The sequence below is a fragment of the Camelus dromedarius genome, chromosome 14 (genome assembly GCF_036321535.1).
Source record: "Camelus dromedarius isolate mCamDro1 chromosome 14, mCamDro1.pat, whole genome shotgun sequence".
In the NCBI taxonomy this organism is placed as follows: domain Eukaryota; kingdom Metazoa; phylum Chordata; class Mammalia; order Artiodactyla; family Camelidae; genus Camelus; species Camelus dromedarius.
In genome coordinates, this window is record NC_087449.1 from 16,105,503 (window position 1) to 16,127,447 (window position 21,945).

The window sequence follows — 21,945 nt, forward strand, 5'->3', positions numbered from 1 at the left end:
GATATGAGTTCATGTTCTGTTTGTTTGAAGTGCCCCAGGCTTTATTCGGGATCTATTTAAAGGTTTTATTTTTCTGGCTAAGGTCTTGCTCTGTATGCGAATACTCATTTGGCACTTTGGTCTGATTTTGAGTTCAGACTGTTTCAACCAAAGCTGGCTGAAAATGCCTTCAGCCCAGTTTCCTTTGGGAAGGGGGTGCTCCAAATGAAACTATGCCAGTTTTTCAACCTCTGGCTTCTCCCTTTGGAAAGGCTGTTCTCTGAAAATTGGCTGAAAAAAGAGTCTTTGTCCTGGCTTCTCCAAAACTAAGCTGTCTTCTTAGGACTGGCTGGGAATCGGCTTGCAAGCTGTTTGAATTGAGCTGTTTGTGTTGTTAACTATTTAAGCTGTTTGAAAATTGTTCTTTACTCTAGAGGAAAAGTCCCTAGGAAATGGGATGCTACCCTAAGTATTTTGAGGGTTCCCCCTAATAGGGACTCTGGTCAGGTTTATGCCTAAAAACCTTTATCCTTCCTCGTGTGCATTTCTAACTTAAATGATCCAGGTGAACAAAGGCAATTTGGAATACCAATAGTGATTATGAGGCACATTTGAAACCCTCAAACTTAATTTTCTTAAAACTGAATTGGGTTATAATAGCTCAAAAATTTCTGGAACTCAATGGACTGCTTATTTTGACTGGTATTTTGAAGTTTCTCAACACTACTGGGAGTCCAAAACTACCTCTCTGCAAGGTAGATCTTAAGATTAACCGAGGCACACAAAGGAAGAAAGATAGTGTCTCCTGAAGCCTCAGGTTCTTCTTCCTCAGCTGCTTTGTCTCAGGCTCTGCATTTGGCTCCATCTCCCTCCTTTCCTTCTAAACTGCCTAGCCTCCACTATACCCCCAAGTCCCCCAAACCAGTTCTCCCTCCAAACTTCCCCTTTCCTCTGAAACTCTTCCCACTCTCTTTTCCCTGAACTTGTCAAAATCTGTCCCTTAAGTTAATCACCAGAGGATCCAGAAGCTAAACCCTTAATTTCTTATATTCCCTAGGCTAACCCTAAATTGCAAGCCAGAGTCAAAGATTTCCCTAAGGTAATTCCTCACAGATTTGCTAAGGCATTTAATAATAGTTATTTAAATTTATCAACCTGGTTTCCCTGACTTCTATTTGCTAGTTTATATGCTTGTATGTGATGGCCAGGACAAGCATTAGATGAAAACTGCTAATCGGGAAAATACTGAAAGGCCTCTAGAATTACACCTGGAGACCAACCCACTAACTTATTATATGATTAGGCTTGGGCAATCACTAGGTGACTTTATCAAGCAAAACCTAGGGCTTTTTGAAAGACTGTTGATTGGAACAAAATTCAAGCTTTCACACAGAAACCTGAGGAAACTCTTCATGATTTTAACAATCTACTTCAGAATGTTTTTAAAGAAAATTCTGCTCATCCTTCCGGTGTTCATTCTACCTGGGTAGCTTTTAAGTCTATGTTTGTCAATGGGTTGAACAGGGAGTTTTCCCTTCTAGTGCAAATGACCAGGATGGAATGGGAAAATATGCCTACTGCAGGTTTAGTGAATCTGGCAAACCAGCTTTCTTGCACTCTAGATGAGTTACCTACAAGGAAGACTGACCCAATTCTTAATCATCAACTCCAGCAAATGAAGACTCCAAAAACAAAAACAACACCCTCCTACTTTCTGCCAATATTGGAAAGAGCCATGAAATTGCAAAAGAGATTGTTACAAATTTAAGAATTTTGGGTGCCTTCAGCCCTCTCACATTTTTTCCAACATCCTCCTACTTCTCAAGGACAAAATTTCAAGGATCCAGGAGGGTCTTTCCTCTTGATCAGCTTAAAGAAACATTTCTCCAGATTGGGGATGAATTTCTTCCAATTCTAACTGATATCAGAACTACTCTAGCAACAGAAACCAATACTACAAAACAATCTCTGTTTTGGAGTACCAAAACAGTTGAAATAGTGGAGATCTGTAATGAACTTTTCTCAGAAACTATTCCCTTTTGTTTAGGCTGTGTGAGACTTACCTATATTTCTCCCCTTAATACTTGTATCCCTATCTATTTATTATGCTGAGACTTCTAAGGGAAGATTCATGTCAGAATTTCTTTCTCCAAAAAGGGAGAAATAATTCTAGAATTTGACAGTAGTTATCAAACTAACCAACCAGGTGAATTAAATGACTGAAATCTTTTATATGTTTCACCTCTGATATTACTAGAGCAGATTCTGGAAACACTGTTCACTTATTCCCATTGAATCCCTCCCTTATGGACAAAATCTCCAACTGATTTTGGCAGCATTTACAGAGAAATCCTCTGAAAGATTGAATAATGAAATAGCCCTTGAGAGTCTACCAGATCCTGAGTTCAAAAAGGAAATGATGAAAGGACTGAAGGAAATAAGACAGGCTACTGATAGAACTGCAGAATACTGTAAAAAGGAAATAAAAATATAAGTGAATTACATTCAGAAAACTCAATTGCCAAGATAAAAGCCAAGCTAAAGACAATCAATATCAGACTAAATAATACAGAAGAACACATAAGTGATTTAGAAGATAGGATAATAGAAATCACCTAAGCAGAACAGCAGAAGAAAAGCAAATGAAAACCAATGAAAGTAATATAAGGGGTCTATGGGATAACACAATGCATGTTAATCTACACATAATAGGGATCCAGATGGAGAAGAAAGAGAAAGGGGGATCTAAAAATATTTGATATATATTTAAAGAAATCATGACTGAAAACTTCCCAAACCTAAAGGAAACAGATATCCAAGTACAGGAAGCACAGAGGGTCCCAAATAAGATGAACCCAAACAGACCTACACCAAGACATATTGTAAATAAGATGGCCAAAGTTAAAGATAAAGAAAAGATTCTAAAGGCAGCAGGAAAGGAACAAAGAGTTAGTTATAAGGGAAACCCCATAAGGTTATCAGCTGAGCTCTCTAAAAGACATTGCTGGCCAGAAGGGTGTGACAAGATATATTCAAAACCCTGAAAGAAAACCTGCAACCTAAGACACCCTACCCAGCAAGACTATCCTTTAGAACAGAAGGAGAGAGAAAGAATTTCTAGACAAGCAAAAACTAAAAGCATACAATAATACTAAACGCATTTTAAAAGAAATATTGAAAGGTCTTCTAAGGTCTTCTCTAAATAGAAAAGAAGCAGGAATATATAGAATAGAAAAGAGAAAACCACAATTGGAAATGTGATAACTATAATGAACATCAAAAGAACAAAAATGAAAGTGTAAAAGAGGACGTCAAAACCATAAAATATGGGAGAGGCTGAGTAAGAAAATGTAGGGTTTTTCTTTTTTTCATTATTTTTAGGATATGTTTAAGCATATATGATCACCAGTCTAAAGCAAATAGATATAATAGTGGATTAACATAATTGTAAAACAGGGTTAATGACAAATCAAAAGCAACTGAGTCACAAAAACCTAAAAGAAAAGAAATCAAGCTAATACAAAATAAAATAATCAAACCACAAAAGGAAAAACAAAAAGAAAAAGAAAAGAACAAGAAAGAAATACTAAATCAACTAGAAAGCAAAGTTTAAAATGGCAATAAATACATATCCTATCAATAATTACTATAAATGTCAATAGACTAAAAGTTCCAATCAAAAGATATAGAGTGGCAAATTAGATAATAAAACAAGAGCCTACAATATGATGCCTACAAGAGACCCACTTTAGGGTGAAGGACACACATAGACAAAGTGACAGAATGGAAAAAAGATATTTAATGCAAATGGAAATGACAAGAAAACAGGGGTAGCAATACTTGTATCAGGCAAAATAGACTTTAAAATAAAGGCCATAAAGAAAGATAAAGAAGGACATTATATAATGATAAAATGAGCAATACAAGAGATATTACACACATTAACATATATAAACCCAATATAGGAACAACTAAATAGATAAAACAAATACTAGCAGACATTAAGGGAAAAACTGATGGGAACACAATAATAGTAGGAGACTTTAATACCCAACTAACATCATTGGACAGATCTTGCAGACAGAAAATCAATAAGGCAGTGGAGCTACTAAATGACACAGTAAAACAGTTAATCAATATTTTCAGGACATTACATCCCCAGAAAACAGAATATACATTCTTTTCAAGTGCATATGAAACATTCTCTAGGATAGACCACATACTCAGACAAAAAACCAACCTCAAAATTATAAGAGGATAGAAATTATTTCAAGCATTTTTTTTCTGACCATAATGACATGAAACTAGAAATCAACCACAGGAAGAAAAAGTGAAAAAGAAGCAACTGCATAGAGACTAAACAACATGCTACTAAAAAAAAAGTGTCAGTGTTGAAATCAAAGAAGAAATTTAAGAATACCTTAAAACAAATGATAATGAAAACACAACCACACAAAATCCATGGGATATAGCAAAAGCAATCCCAAGTTCATGGTGATAATAGACATTCCTCAAAAAAACAAGGACAATGTCAAATAAACAACCTAACCCACCACCTAAAAGAATTAGAAAAAGAAGAACAAACAAAACCAAAAGTCAGCAAAATGAAAGAAATAATAAAGATCAGGGAGGAAATAAATAAAATAGAGATTTTTAAAAAATGGGGAAAAAATCAATCAAACCAAGAACTGGTTTTTTGAAAGAGTAAACAAAATCTACAAACCTCTGGCCAGGCTCACCAGGAAAAAAAGAGAGAGGACACAAATAAACAAAATAAGAAAGGAAAATGGAGAAATTACAACCAACACCACAGAAATACAAAAACAAACAAACAAACAAAAAAGAATATTATAAAAAACTATATGTAAAAATGGGACAACCTAGAAGAAATGGACAAGTTTCTAGAAACATAAAATCTACCCAAACTAAATCAAGAGGAAATAGATCATTTGAACTGACCAATCTCTAGAAGTGAAACAGAATCAGCAATAAAAAAAAAAAAAAAAAAACCTCCTGCAAACAAAAGTCCAGGACCAGGTGGCTTCACTGGGGAATTCTACCAAATATACAAAGAAGTACTTATATTGTTCCTTCTCAAACTCTTCCAAAGATTTAATAGGAGGAAACACTTCCAAACTCATTCTATGAATTCACCATCACCCTGATACCAAAACCAAAGATACTGCCAAAAAAGAAAATTACAGGCCAATATTGTTGATGATCATAGATGTAAAAATCCTGAACCAAATATTAGCAAACAGAAGCCAACAACGCATAAAAAACATCATACACTACGATCAAGTTAGATTCATCCCAGGGACACAAGGATGGTTCAACATATGTAAATCAATGTGTTACACCACACTAACAAAGGAAAGGAAAAAAATCACATGATTATCTCAACAGATGCAGAAAAATCATTTGATCAAATTCAACACCCATTTATCATAAAAACTCTTGTCAAAGTGGGTATAGTGGGAACATATCTTGACATAATAAAAGCTCTACATGACAGACCTACAACCAGCATAATACTCAGTGGTGAAAAGTTGAAAGCCTTCCCACTTAAATCTGGAACAAGACAAGGATGACTACTTCCACCACTTCTATTCAACATAATATTGGAAGTCCAAGCCATAGCAATCAGGCAAGAAAAAGAAATAAAAGGGATCCAAATTGGAAGTGAAGAGAGAAAATTCTCTCTATATGCAGATGACATACCCTAAAACTCCCCACAAAATGGCTAGAACTGCTATACAAATTCAGCAAGGTAGCAGGATACATGATTAACAGACAGAAATGTGTTGCATTTCTTTATACTAACAACAAAATATCAAAATAGAAAGTTTTAAAAATGTCTTTTAAAATCACATTAAAAAAGTAAAATATTTAGGAATAAACCTGATGAAAGAGGTAAAAGACTTATACATGGAGAACAACAAAACATTGATTAAAAAATTAAATATTATTTAAAGAAATGGAAAGATATCTCATGATCTTGGACTGGAAAAATTAACATTGTTAAAATGACCATACTACCCAAAGTAATCTACAGATTTAATGTGATCCCTATCAAATTAGCCAGGACATTTTTCACAGAATTAGAACAAATAATCCTAAAATTTATATGGAATTACAAAAGACCCAGAACTGCCAAAATGATACTGAAAAAAAAAAAAAAAAAAAAAAAGAAGAATGAATCTGGGGGAATAACCCTCTCAGACTTCAGATAATACTACAGAGCTACAGTAATCAAAACAGCATGGTATTGGCACAAAAACAGACATATGGATTAATGCAACAGAATAGAGAGTGCAGAAATAAACCCAAACACCTACAATTAATCTTTGACAAAGGGGGCAAAAATATACAATGGAGAAAAGACAGTCTTTTTAGCAAGCGGTGTTGCAAAACTGGACAGTGACATGTAAGTCAATGAAGAACACTCCCTCACACCATACACAAAAATAAACTCAAAATGCTTTAAAGTCTTAAACATAAGACAAGACACTATAAAACTCATTGAAGAAAACATAGGCAAAACATTCTCTGACACGAATCTTAGCAATGTTCTCCTAGGGCAGTCTACCAATGCAACAGAAGTAAAAGCAGAAATAACCAAACAAGACCTAATTAAATGTATAAGATTTTACACAGCAAAGAAAATTATAAACAAAACAAAAAACAAGATGTGGAATGGGAGAAAATATTTGCAAATGATGTAACTGACAAGGGCTTAATTTCCAGAATATACAAACAACTCATACAACTCAATAACAATAACAACAATAACAACAAATCCTAATCAAAAAATGGACAAAAGACCTAAACAAGCATTTCTTTAATGAAGACATACAGATGGCCAATAGGTACATGAAAAGATGTTCAATATTGCTAATTATCAGAGAAATGCAAATCAAAACTACAATGAGGTATCGCCTCACACTAGAATGGCCATTATTAAAAAGTCCACAAACAATAAATGCTGGAGAGGGTGTAGAGAAATGGGAACCCTCCTTCATGGTTGGTGGTAATGTACTTTGGTGCAGCCATTATGGAGATTCCTCAACAAACTAAAAATAGACTTACCATATGATCCAGCAATCCCACTCCTGGGCATATATCTGGAGAGAATTCTAATTCAAAAAGATACATGTACCCAATGTTCATTGCAGTACTATTTACAATAGCCAAGACATGGAAATAACCTAAATATCCATTGACAGATGATTAGATAAAGAAGTTGTGGTATATTTATACAGTGGAATACTACTCAGCCAGAAAAAAGAATAAAATAATGTCATTTGCAGTAACAAGGATGGACCTGGAGATTGTCATACTAAGTGTAGTATGTCAGAAATATGACATTACTTATATGTGGAATCTAAAAAAAGAACACAGATGAACTTATTTACAAAAGAGAAAGAGACTCATAGACATAGAAAACCAACTTATGGTTTCCGGGGAAAAGGGGTTGGGACGGATAAATTGGGAGCTTAAGATTTGCAGATACTAACTACTATATATAAAATAGTTAAACAACAATGTCCTACTATATAGTGCAGGGAAAAGTATTGAATATCTTTTAGTAACCTACAATGAAAAAATATTAAAAAGAATATATATGTACATGTATAACTGAAATATGCTGTACACTGGAAATTGACATAACACTGTAAACTGACTATACTTCAATTAAAAAAAAAGATTTCCCAAACTGAGGATGACATCTGATGAAACAGGTTTGCTAAGATATCTGGACCAGGCTGGTTGGAATTTTGTTGCCAAAACTTGGATGATGGTAGACCCTTCAGATAATCTTCAATGTCTATGATCTTGATAATATATTGACTTTAGATTAAAAAATACCTGAAAGATCTCTCTCCTCACCCTTGAATGTGATCTTCATAGGTTTCCAACTTACGCACTTTTTCTTCGATGTGAGACATTACACCCAGGAAAGATCCTTTCTCGACATTGAGAGACACAAAGCCACTGAAATTAGAAAAACCTGACTCTCAATTAACGATGCTTTCAGAGAAAGATTCTGATAAAAAGTGAAAAATTAAAAATTAATCAACAGAAGCCTCCATAAACTAAATTTGGGAGACTAGAAGTTTGAGTTCTCACACCCTGCAATGATAGCAGAGCCCAACTAGAAGAGTTCTCTCCTGGCAAAGACTCAGCCAATGAAAAGCCACAGACTCTCTTTTCACTACAGCCCACCCAATTTCCTTTCACTCTTTATGAAAGCCTTCTCCTTCCCTTGCCTTTTGAGATCTACACATGGTTGCAGATTCCAAATTGCAATTCTCCGCTGATTATGATTAAACCCATGTTGGCTGGATAAATACCTGGTATTCTATTAGTTTCAGGACCATATTCTCACTAAGGAATTAAATTATTTATGCCACCCTCTCTTTTTTTTTTTTTTTTGTCCAAGACAGTTTTTTGATTCCAGTTCAGACCACATTTCTTAAATTATCCAGGATTTATTTATTTATTTTTCCACTTGTCTCAATTTGCATAGAATTCTATCTTGGACATTTGCTGGTTTGCATTTTCAACATATATCCCTCCCACTACTGATAAGAGTACAGTCATTTTGCTTGGGGGATTTATTCCATTGAATATGATGCAATGAGACTGTTTATAAAAGGACCTTCTGTTTTGCAGACAATTGGTCCATAACCCAAGTTAAGCCTGCTAGAGCCTCTGTTCCTAGAGTATAATTCCTAAGATGAGAATCACATAGAAAAGATTTGGTTGGAGCTGACTGGTCCTGCTGGTGGTGCCCAGAGGCTTTCACTGATTCTGGACTCCAGATCCTTGTAGCTGCTGTTCCTGAACTATTTAAACTATTTTTAAAAAATATTTCCTTTAATTCTATGTTCTACCCCATATCCATCCTCTAAATACCTTCAGCAAGCACTAGTTTCAGTTCTCTGCCAAAGATCATAGCTGATATAAGAATACAATTTAATTGTTCATCCACATTTTACCTACAGTTGGGTAGGCCACGAGTGCACCTGATAGAATTGTCTTTTCATTTTTATGTCTATCTGTCCCAGTCTTTGTGTTCTGTTTTTCTTGAGTCCCTACTTCTACTTTGGGAAAAAAGAGTGTATCAAATTGTTATTGGGTCTATGCTGAAACTAATTCTTACACTGGACAGAAAGACTAGATACAATTTATTTTCTGTTAGTCATCCTGCTTTACAACTCATCCAGGCTGATCGTCTGTTGGTTTCTCTTCTGTCGCTGTGTAGGCTGCAAAGTGCTGAGCAGTCTTGTCAAGCCATATTACATGTTCATCAACTCTCAGTCACTCTGAGAGTTCTGATAAGTTATTAAGGTATTTAAGCCAAGCCTAAAGACAACAGAGAGTCCTGTAAAGAAGTGTCAGAGCTGGTTGTGTGACCTTAACCTGTTGTATGTTTTTAGCACTGTTGAGCTATTTTATCCTTGTTAGACAAGTAATATTAGATGGGAAGATGGGCTTACAACTGTAGCAGGCTGCTGTACGGCCTGTCCAAATATACACAGCAAGTCGGAGATTCTACTCAGAAAAAATAAGATGTTGATGTGCTGAATAATCTGAAAAATAACAGATCTTTTAATAAAAATATGCTAGTTTATTATTATATCAGAGTTCAAAAAAAAAAAAAAGCTTCAAGTTGCAAACAAAATTCTAGAGCATAAGTGGAAAGGGTATAGAAATGACCATTATTAACACCTTTTGCTTTTAGCCATAGTCAATTAACCAGAAAGCCTCAGCAGTCTCAGACTAACACTTGAGCATGGATAACGTGGATTTAAATATCCATGTATATGCAATGATTTCTATGAGCATGCTTGGAGAGTTATTATTTAAACAGTCTACTGGTTAATATTCTAAATCTCAAGAATTGCCACATAATCTCCACTAACTCCAAAATTCACCTTATCATTGGCGTATGAGGTAGTAAAGGTAATGACACTACTTTTATTTGGTTCTGGTGTTCTTCACACGCTTGGAGAATTAGGGTAGAAAATTATGTTTTAGAAACACACATTTCTTTAATACAGAAGAGCTCTTTGTTCTGATACGAGATGTGTGGGCTTTCTTTGTGTTCTCCTATTTTAAATCATTATCGTATTCTCTGGAAAGGTGAATACTAGATAATATCTGGTTGGCTAAATTTCTAAATCCCTCTAGTGTCTTGCAGAAAAATCTTCTTACATTCAGAATGAAATGTAACAAGTTATCAGGAAGGTTAAGTCAGCACTATAACCATAATTCTTAGACACACACATATACGCACGTGCGCACACACATACACACACTCGGTCCTTGTTATACAAGAAAACTTAGCATAAAATAATAGACAAAAGTGAATCTCCTAAAATAATCCTGGAGGAAGCAGGGTGTTATTGAGGCTTTCTGAAAAATTAAACCTAATAAAACAAGTAATTTTATTCTATATTTAGTAAAATCTGGGCTACAATTAAAATTAATAATTCTTAAAACGTAGACTTGCTAAAGCATTTTTTAAAATATTTTGACAAAATGGTTGTGTGATAGTATTATGTGATATCTTAAATTTAACTGACTTGCAGCAACATCATAAAAAGTATCAATTTTACAAAATATACTAGAGTGTCATAATTTTTTCCAAGGGACACTTTTTATGCTTTAAAACTCAAAACATTATCATTTTAAGGACTTTGTTGATTTTTATCTTCTTCAAGTGTTTATTGGTTTAAATTAGCTTGATCATCATAAGTCAGGGGCTTTGTGATTCCAGCAGTTGCTCCAAGATCATTTACACCATTGTTATAAAATTTTATTCTTTTTGCAGTATTTGAAATTTTGCATATATTTGTATTTTGCATTTAGGTGTTTTTCATTTTTACAATGAACCAGGAGATTAAGTTAATCTGAAAATAACGCTTGTGCTAATAATGTTCAGAGGGATAAACTGTCCAATGTTTTTCCTTCCTGTGGGAACTAGAAACTAGAAATTCAAGCAATAAGTAGACAATACTCCACTTAGCACATTGAAAAGGCACTAAGGACTTAATTTGGAATTACCTTGAATTATTGATTGATGCTTGAAAAAAGATCTAACAGTCATGAGCTGAAGCTTCTAATCATTCTTTGCCATCATTGATAAATCTCAGTATTAATAAATCCAGAAGGAACCCTACTTCAAAATGACACCTGCACCCCAATGTTCATAACAGCACTATTTACAATACCCAAGACATGGAAACAGCCTAAATGTCCATCAACAGATGACTGGATAAAGAAGATATGGTATATTTATACAATGGAATACTACTCAGCCATAAAAACCGACAACATAACACCATTTGCAGCAACATGAATGCTCCTGGAGAATGTCATTCTAAATGAAGGAAGCCAGAAAGAGAAAGAAAAATACCATATGAGATCGCTCATAAGTGGAATCTAAAAAACCAAAAAACCAAAAAACAAACAAAGCATAAATACAAAACAGAAATAGACTCATAGACATAGAATACAAACTTGTGGTTGCCAAGGGGGTGGAGGGTGGGAAGGGATAGACGGAATTTCAAAATTGTGGAATAGATAAACAAGATTATACTGTATAGCACAGGGAAATATACACAAGATCTTGTGGTAGTTCACAGAGAAAAAAATGTGACAATGAATATATATATGCTTATGTATGACTGAAAAATTGTGCTCTACACTGGAATTTGACATAGCATTGTAAAATGATTATAAATCAATAAAAAATGTTAAAAAAAAACCCTGAAATAACCCAATTCTTTCTAATTTCTGTTTCCACCTTTCAGTCGTATCTCTATGATTGTTCTTTGGGTGCCCCAGCTGTCACTGATGACCGGATCTGGCTTTTCTCTCTGTGGACTTTTGTGCTATGGATTGATTTCTACTTGAGTAGGATGAAAGAAGAAAATAAGTGAGTAATTTTTCAAAATGTGTGACACAGCTCAGAAACAATAGCTTTCCTTTATATTGATTGTTGGCAAATCTTACGTCTAGTAATCACCACTAAACAGTCCATGTGACTGCTGGAGAAAGGAATGATTTATCTTAATACTACAGAATTAGTGATCAGCTATGCATTTAATTGTGTTATGCATTGAGTCCAATAACTGTACTGAATGTTGGCTTAATTAGAACTTTGTACCTGAAGTTCCGCCTATATAAATAAATTTTAAATAAAAAAGACTGGAGATTGGAATGCATGTTACATGTAAATGATGCTGCCATCACTTTTTTCTTTCCTCAAAAGGACAGTATCTTTTTCTCTTTCCTTACTCTACTCACTTAAGCATAAAGCCTATCTTCTTTTCCCTTCTCTTTTCTACACTTTCTCCCTTTCCATCATCTACTCCCCTCCCCTTTGTCTCCTTTCCATTTGAATGTCTATTTCTTCAGTTATTACTGTTAAGTTAATGATCATCAGTACGCTCTCCAGAATGGGGCCATGTACAAATCAGTCATTTGTAGTAAGGTCTAGCACTTCCAGCCACTATGCTAAGTGTTAATTTACTCCTTTCAAAAACCGTAAGACATGAGTACTATAATTAGCATCCCCGATTTATATAGATGAGAAACTGAGGCACAGAGAACTAGGTCATTAAGCTAGTAAGTGTGAGCTCTAGAATTTGAACCCAGGAAACCTGGCAGCAGAGTTTATAATATTAATAACTCTGCTGTGGAGTCTTTCATAGAGTAAGAAAAAAAATTACCCCTTTCCAAAGATTTTGCAATTTAACAAATTATAATGATCAGATGGGAACATAGTCTTGGAAAATGTCACTTCCCATAAAATTAGAAGATCAGGAAAATTTTCAATTGGCTTTTTTGGCTTCCTTTGCTCATTGAGAATAGCAGCAAAGTGTTTATAATATACTTACTTATTATTCAGATTCTATATAAACTCTTTATGGGAAACTTCAAACTAGTCATTTCATTTATGCAGACAAAAAGTGCAGCTGAGAAATCTAAATATGTATTTAAATATAGTGAAAATTATTATTTTTCCCCTAAGTAAGCCTTCCATTATTCTTCTGGAACTTCTCTTATCCATGTAATGGCTCTTTTGTTGTTGAGACTTTCCTGAGTTATTCATTGACAGCTGCAAAACTGCTTTGCCAAGTTAAAAATAAAATCTGTATTTTGAAGGATACTTATTTGCTAAACAGGAGATGATTTATTTAGTTGCCTGTTTATAACAGTTCTAGAGAGAGAGAACTTTAGGAGTGCATTTTTATCTGAAATCACTATTAAGAGTTCATTACATTCTTCCATATTTAGGATTTTATTCTTTCATTTTTGTAATATCTTTGCAATTAAACACTGGTAAAATGGACTCACTTTTCACTTTTTTGTTTTATTCTCCTTAAATCCTTTCTTATCAATGGCCTCCTTAGTTCTCCAGTTTCATCTAGATAATTAAATGAAACTTATCAATTGAACATCAATTAGGAACTCAAAACAGCAATTATACACTTCAGCCTAGCATTCTCTGAGCGCTGTAGAACGGCGATATCTTTTCTGACTCACCCCATTTCCTATCTCGTCTGAAAATAAGTCATCTTACTATGATATTCATCATTGCCTTCTAGGGCTTAATTTAGTATGCAGAGAGTAAAAAGAAATGCATAAGCACTCATTTAATATAGGCTGAAAAAACTGATGAATAAATAAGGTAATGAATAAAATGCTCAACTGTTGGCCTCACTACTTTCTGCAAAGGCATTTATTCCTTGAAAAGGCATTTTTGTTTATTTCGTTTAAGCTACTTCTAAGATTTCTTCCTATTCTTTCTTCCTCTCTCATCCTTCAGGTTGTAGATTGAATGATCTTTACTGAGTATAATATATGCAAATTGAGCATGTTTAATTGTTATTACTAAAATCTTAGCTCATTTTTATTTTCTATATTAAAAATTTTCAGGTATAACAATTAATGAATATAATGATGACATTCTCGAGGAAACGGCATGCATTTGATATAAATAAAAATAGATTACAGACTATCCAAGGAGATTTGGTCCAACAGGTGCCTCTGTGGCATGCTTAGAGGGCTGTACAATCCGAAATAGTGTATAAGACCTCAAAAATAGTTAAAACTTCCTTATCACACATCCTTCTCAAGATTTAGAGTCCCTTGCACAAGATGCATTTGTGTTTGTTTGGGAAATGTGCATTTATGGAAAAAACACACCAAACTGAAATTTAGGGTCAGTTTGGCCCCAGACTAGAATCTCTGAGTAACCCCAGTCTTCTCTGGGTTCTACTCACTCACAAAGGCAGCCAAGGCAGTGAAGGTAGACGGTTTCCTGGGGGCTAGAGAAAGGATTGGGGAAGGGAATAGGGGTCAGCAGGTCCAAGAGAGTGGTATAATTATTTTATCAATCTGTTTTGGGTCACTGATCTTAGCTGGTCAGGTCTGGGGTGTTCTCTAAACTGTACTATGTATGTGCATTAAGATTTGTTGAGCTGGCCGGGATTCTGGAACATTCTGAGTATCTAGGCCATCATTGTAACCATAATGGTCAGCTCTTCGGGGCTTCAGCAGTCCGAGATTATCAGTGTGTTGTTGCCAATCTGTGCCTGGACCCAGAATACAACTGGATTTGCTTGTCTATCTGTAAAGGTGGTTAGCCTGGACAGTCTTTCTAGACTGATTGGAATATTGACCATATAAAATTTATATCTTACATTCTTGATACACAGCTAAAATCTTGCTGTTCTGGTCAGAATGAAACTTTATGATGACCATGGTCTGTATAGAAGTTTTTACGTACGAGAAACCCAGCCAGATTTCATGTTGGATCCAGGCTTCTGGGCTCATGGTCTACCCTTCTGCAGAGACAATTAACCCCTCTAGCAATGCAGTAGGCATGGGCCCTAGCTCCTCCACCTTAGGTCAAGTCAAAGGGAGAACCACAGTGTGTCTCAGGTTATCTGTGTGGTCGTGTCCTGGAAAGTCCATTAATAATTCCCAAGAAATAAAAATGAAATCTAGGTAATAAAATAAAGTCTAACATTTTAAAAAGTTTTCCTTTGTGTTTAGTGTAGTTTCACTTGCTCATAGGGTTCCTAATGCAGAAGCCTTGCACCTGGCACTTCAGATCAGAGTTCCTCGTGTGAAATGGCTGGGGCTGACACTTCGGCGCTAAAGGCCATGTGCAGAGATGCTGTGCCCGGCACAGATGCTACGCTTCAAGCACTGTGAGCTGCACAGCTGCTCCTGCCCTGCCGGAACTCCACCCTGTGCCTGGCTGACAAGAGCCCTGTAACACAGCTCCCCCAGTGGTCTGTTGGGGAGAGCATATACTCTAGAATGTGAGCTCACACCTCTCCATTCTTTGATCAAAGAATAAAACTTTTCTTTGCTTCTGAGCCAAACTTGGTCTCCTATAACTGGCTTAAATGACACCAGGCAGGAGGAAAATTTTGGTGACCAGAAGGGATGGACCATGGCCTTTTACCTGCACCTATCCATTAGGCTCTGGGCTCATCCCAGCTCCAGTGGGAAGCCAGTGAAGGGTTTGGGAGGTTCATGTGAGGATGGCTGACTCTGGTCTTTGAGTTCACTCTGATGGGATAGAAGGGCAGCCACTTTGGGCCAAATTCAGAGCAGCTCTGCCCAGCAACCCAATACCCAGGTATGCACACAGCCCCCAAAGTAATCTGAACTGTGCCCCCTTGAGGGGATCATACTGCGGCATTGTTGAGGATCAGAGACTAAAACTCATGCATGTCTGCCCGCTGCCTCTGGCTGGCCTTCCTGGGGTACTGAATGCCCGGTATGGTAGGAACCTGTGGATGAGGGGAGCCATGCAGTCTTATCCACCGTCTCATCAGCAATGCTGTCCTCTTGACCCCTGTACAAGGCAGTAGCAGCAGCACCAGGGCTCTTGCTCTCCTTGCAGACTGCATTCTCCATAGTCACTTTGGTTTGGTAAAGGAAGGTGACCAGCCCCATGAGCCAAGACGTGAGTCCAGGAAAAGGCCCAGGTAACAAGGACCTCCTGACAAAATGGAATGAGAACACTCAGTCCAAATTCAGGAAAAGGCACTGGTGACACTCGATGCAAAAGGGCCAGAAGGTAGGTAGGACCAGTGGCCTGACCTCTTCTGGTCAGGATTAATTTCTCGGAGGTGGTCTGGGAGTCCTGTGAGCTACTTGCAAGACCAGGAACCCCATTGCCAGGAAGCTTTGTGAGCTGCTGGCAAGAATAAGGAACACCCACCACCTGACATCTCCTCCCTAGTGAGCACCCAGCAGGAACCTCTTCTGCTTTTAGCTCTCACCAGGTGGGAAGTTCAAAAACTCCTCCTTTTTGAATAACAGGAGAAGAGAGAAGACCCCCACTTCAGGCAGTTGTGCCGCTACCAGCAGAGCAGGCTGGTCAGGAACTAACGTGGCTAAGCTGCTCTGGCCCAGAGGCAGTCCCACCTAACCTCCTGTGGGACATTCTGACTGAGGAAAGACGATCTCAAGCACAGAATGTTACAAATTCAAGGAGACTCCCAGTTACATCAGTCCATGCAATTTGGGTATCTCCTATTTGGATCTTTTGAGGAATCTATTAATAGTTTGGTGTTAGTTCCAGATTTCCCAAACCAGACAAAGAGAACAGAAATAATGCAGGTCATGCTATTTTTAGACCGGGGACTGAAGCAGTCCCAGATAACAAATCCACTGGGACCACCAAGACAATGGAGGAGGAGGTGGAAGACGGAGGCTGACTCATTATAAAAATATCACAGGAAACCAGGCAGCAGGAAAGAAACCTATCAATTGGAATATGAGAAGGGAAATCAATCAGGAGCCAACAACAACAACAAAAAAAACACTCCAGCATTCCTAGAGACCCTCAGGGAATGCTTCTGAATCTACACCACCACTGACACTGAGCCAATAGAAGGGAATGCAAACCTGAGGTCATATTTCATTTCCTAAAGTGCCCTCGACATTAGGTGTAAACTTCAGAAACTGGAAGTAGAATCAGATACCCTTCCCTCTCACCTGATGGAAGCTGCCTACCGGGTGTTTAATGACTAAGATACACAGGAAGAAAGTCAGAGGATCAAAAGGCCTGAGGCAAGCCCGCCTGCTACTGGCCATTGCCTTTCAGTGTCAACTGGTCTGCCGGGGAATCTGGACTGACTGCTCATGGAGACTTCCCCACTGAGCGGTAGCAAGCCAAGGAAACTAGACCCCAAGCTGCGTGCCATGTGTAAACAGAAGGGGCACTGGAAGAGAAAACGCTGCTGTTGCCCTGAAGGGAGACTGAAATGGCAGATCCTGGCCACTACCTTCTAAGGCAGATGGTCCGAATAGATGAAGAATGGTGGGGTCAAAGGACTCCTAAACCAGCACTCCAACTGACCCACAAGAAGTCCCAGCTGGCGTTGGACATAAGGGCAAAGCCTGTTGAACTTTTAGTTGACACTGATGCCACTTTCAGGCAAACTCTGTCACAAGAATTGTAAAATTACAGGAGTATCAGGGAAGGTCCAAGAATGAGCATTCATAGAGCCATTAGAATGTAAACTGGATAAACACATGCTCACCCATTTCTTCCTCTCTGTCCCCATACCCCGCTAGAAAGAGATACTTTACATAAACTGGAGGCTGCTATCCACCTAAAGAGAGACAAACTGGAGATTGATGTCCTTTAGGCAAAGGGCACAAAGATAATAATGTTAATGGCTGAGGACATACCTCCCTGGATAGAGCAAGCTGAGTTCCCTGGACTAAATCCCAAGGTCTCGGCCCAGGAACAGGTGGGACAAGCTGCAGGAGCCAGTCCCTTGATGATCCACCTAGAACTCGGACACACATGGCCCAACAGAAAACAATGCCCTCTCTGCTGGGCATTACTACGGTTTTACAGGGCCTTATTGGACTATGGAAATCAGCCTATAATACCCCAGTTCCCTCCAAAAAGAAACCAATGGGGAATAGTGGGTGGTACAGGACCTCAGGGCAGTCAATGAATCCACTGAGGATATACATTGAGTTGTCCCTAATCCCTACACCCTGCGGCCACTCTGCTGTCCATCAGGACCTGTTGTTCTGTGTTAGATTTAAAAGATGCCTTCTATATTCCATTTAGCCCCAGAGTCACAAGAAAATTTTGCTTCTAAGTGGCAAGACCCAGACACTCAACAAAAACAGTACTACTGGACAATCCTGCCCCAAGTGTTCAAAAAAAAAATCCCCCATCATCTTTGGGTTTTAGCAGAAGATCTAAAAGATCTTCATCTGGATGAGAGAATCCTCCTCCATATGGAGATGACATTCTGATCACCAGCACTAACCAAAATACTGCAACCACTCTGAACCACGTAGATGATACAGGATATAAGGTGTCCAAGAAAAAGGCTCAAATATCACAAACTAGGGTGACCTAACTTAGGCTTAATTCTCACAGAAGGTCAGAGAAAGCTATCCCAGGAAAGGGAAGAAGCCACTTGCAGCCTCAACCTTCCTAAAACTAGAAGACAGCTCAGGCGTTTCCCGGGGAAGGCCAGGTTTTGCTGCCCTAACTGTGGTCTAAAAGCTAGACCTCTATATGAACAGCTGAAGGAAGAGATGATCATCCTTGTGAATGGGATTCAGAATGTGAAGGGGCCTTTCAAGAACTGAAAAAAGCAATCACTTCAGGCCGCTGCCCTGGCCCTCCCAGGTTCAGCCAAACCCTTTGACCTTGACATTCATGAGAGAAGCCTTCTTGGATGGTGTGGTTGCTTATTCCTCTAAACAATTAGATCAAACTTCTAGGGGATGGTCTCCTTGCCTTCAGGCAGCAGCAGTTAAAGGAGGCTGAACAGTTAGTGTCTGGGCTACCCATCACCATATGACTGCACACCAGAGTCAGGCTTTAGGAAGTCCCCCGGGAACAGAATGGCCATCCCTGAGGTCGACTCAAGTTCAGGCTGTGGCTTTAGCCGACCCAGTGGCTACCATAAAAGACTAAATCCTGTCACTCGGCTACCCACAGAAATGAGGAACCTGGAGCATAACTGTATAGAAGCCACAGACACAATCTATTCCAGTTGCCCCAACCTAGGAAGTGAGCCTCTCACAACAGCAGATGAGGAGTGGTTCACAAATGGGAGCAGTTTTATGAGAGAGGGAGGAGGCTGGTGTGATACACCGTGACCTCCCAGACCCTCATTGTAACAAGCATGAAGCTTACCCTCAGGACTTCAGCCCAAATGGTGGAGCTGAGAGCCCTCACCTGAGCCTTAGAGCCTGGGACGCAGAAGAGCTTATATGTTTACACAGATTCCCGTATGCCATCCTAAATGCGCATCAGGCTATTTGGAAGGAAAGAGGTATGCTTACAGCGGAGAATAAGCAGGGAAAACGTGGCTTAAGCATATCGAAGTTCTTAGCAGCAGTACAGCTTCCAAAAAAGGTGGCAGTGATTCATTGCAGGGGACACAGGAGCATGCAGAGGTAATAAAGGGGAACAACAAGGCAGATGCAACTGCCAGTAGGGCGACCCGCGAACTGGTAGCTTGGCAGCTACCCCCCATACCTCCAGGGCCAGATCCACCCAATTATTTCCCAAACTACACAAAGGAAGACTTAGATAAGGCCTGAAAGTGGGGTTTCAACAGAGACGTAGGCCATGTGTGGCTGGTTAATGAACATGGACAATACTTTCCCCAAACTGCGGCTTGTCAAGCCATCAGGGAGGCCCACTGAGGAACTCCCAACAGGAGGGAAGCCCTATATAATTGGTTAGCTGAGGTCATGCTAACCCCTGGCAGGAAAAGTATAATCAGTTGGATACTTGAGACCTGCCCCCCACCCCCGCACAATGAACAACCCCAACACCAGACCACCTTCCCCAGAGGCCCCCAGATAAGAACCATTCAGACCAGAGGAACAGAACCTGGAAAAGACTGGCAGATTGACTTCACTGTCAGGCTAAGAGTACTGGGCAATTTCAGATATTACTTGGTGCTAAGGGACACATTTTCTGGGTGGATAGAAGCATTCCCTGCTAGCACTGAAAAGGCAGCTGGAGCGGCTAAGGCAGGACCAAAGGAAATGAGGCCCAGCTTTGGGCCGCCAGGATCCCCACAAAATGAAAACAGTTCAGCATTTTTGTGCTTCAAGTGAAGCAGGGAATAACGAGTGCCCTGGGCGTAAAGTGGACTTTGCACTCAGCCTGGAGACCCCGCTTGTTGGGGAAAGTAGAGAGATCCAAAGAGAACTTGAAATGGGCCTTAGCCAAGCTATGTCAGGAAACTCAAGAAAACTGGATTAAGTTGCCTCCATTGCACTGTTTGCATGTGGTTAGCCCCAAGGGATAAGTTAACGTTAAGCTCATTTGAACTCATGTGTGGTAGATCCATTCCCCAAGCCCGAGAGATGGGAGGGACAACTTAACCCCCTTGAAATGGAACAACTCAGTATCTTCTCCCCGTAGGAGAAGCCATGAAAGCTCTCTCAGCATAAGGTGGCCAGGTGCTGCCTGAACGCACTGACTTGCCCCTGCACCCTTCCTGCCAGGAGACTGGGTGCACCTAACACCTAGAAAACCAGCCCGCAAGACCGACTCACTCCCACGTGGAACAGACCCCACTTGGTCACCCTAACCACCCACTCTGCTCTGAATTTGCAGGGGTGACTCCATGGGGATGTCACACTCAAGTGAATAGGGCCCCCGGGCCCCAACCTCTGGAGGGACAACCTGGGGGAACAGACCCCTTGACCATGCAACCTCTAACCTGAAGCTTCACTTCAAAAAAGGTGACACATGACAAACTTTTTCCTAAAAATGAAGGTATTTAGGTAGCAACAGAAGATGGACCTATGCCCCTCAGTGTCCCTCGAGAATGGCCAAAAGACAGAGGGGGGATTTGTCACCGGCAAAGCCCATTAAGAACTGGGAAATACAAAAAGAATCTGTGTAATAGAATAAACTCTGACCTTTTTTTCTTCTGTTCCTTTGTGCTCAGTCTAGTTTCACTTGCTTGTAGGGTGCAGAGGCCTTTCCCTGACACAGTAGAGGAAGAGCTTCTTCTGCAAAAGGGCTCTGCCCGACACTTCAGGATGCCGTGGCAGCAGGCCGTGGCTGAGACGCTGAGCCCGGCACTGTGAGCCGGACTGAGTGCTGTGGGCAGCGCAGCTGCACCTGATCCTGGAGAACTCCGGCCCTCCCTGCTAACTAGCACCCTGCAAAGCTGCCAGCCCCAGGTGTGCCCAAGGGCCCAGAGCCCCGCCCCCTCCCGATGACAAGAACCCTATGAAGCAGCCCCGCCTTTGGCCTTTTAGGGACAGTGTGTCCTCTAGTGCTCAAGCTTGCCTCTCTCCATTCCTAAGAATACAGCTTTTCCTTGCTTCTGAACTGAACTTACTTTCATTCTATTGGCTCAAATTGTACCGGACAGAAAGACCATTGTTGCGGCCTGACTCATAGGAGTCAGTAACAGGAGAATCTCCCTTCACTCTTCCCCCATCTCCATCTCTGACCTTTGGCAACTGTATCTACAGATGTGCCCCTCTTGCTTTTGTGAGCCCAACATAGACCCTCTTCCATCCTCCTATCCTGATACTGAAGCTGATGTGAGTAAATAGAACCTGTCAAGATACAAGGAGCTTGGAAACTGGAGCCAGCTAACCTGCTTTGCATTTTCCTGCCTAATTTTTTTTTTTTTTGGCTTATATATATTTATTGAAGTATAGTCAGTTTACAATCTTGTGTCAGTTTCTGGTGTGCAGCACAGTGCTTCAGTCATACATGAACGTACATTATTTTTCATATTCTTTTTCACCATAAATTACTACAAGATACTGAATATAGTTCCCTGCACTATACAGTATGAACTTGTTATTCATCTATTTTATATACATAAGTATTTAAAAAACTCAAACTCCCATTTTATCCCCTAGTTGATTTAGTGCAAAGAATATAAAATATCTTAAGGTGAG

At 39.2% G+C, this 21,945-nt stretch overlaps 1 long non-coding RNA gene across 2 annotated transcripts in view; it reads right to left on the bottom strand.

The window, feature by feature from the left end:
* LOC116156923 (uncharacterized) overlaps positions 1-21,180 on the bottom strand; it is a 91,328-nt gene extending 70,148 nt beyond the window's left edge. For both annotated transcript variants that reach the window (XR_010383788.1, XR_010383789.1), the window contains exons 1-2: positions 20,944-21,180; positions 7,849-7,974 (exon numbers count right to left, since the gene is read on the bottom strand). This is a non-coding gene — a long non-coding RNA (uncharacterized LOC116156923). The remainder of the gene's footprint in view (positions 1-7,848; positions 7,975-20,943) is intronic.
* Between the last annotated feature and the right edge of the window lie 765 nt (positions 21,181-21,945).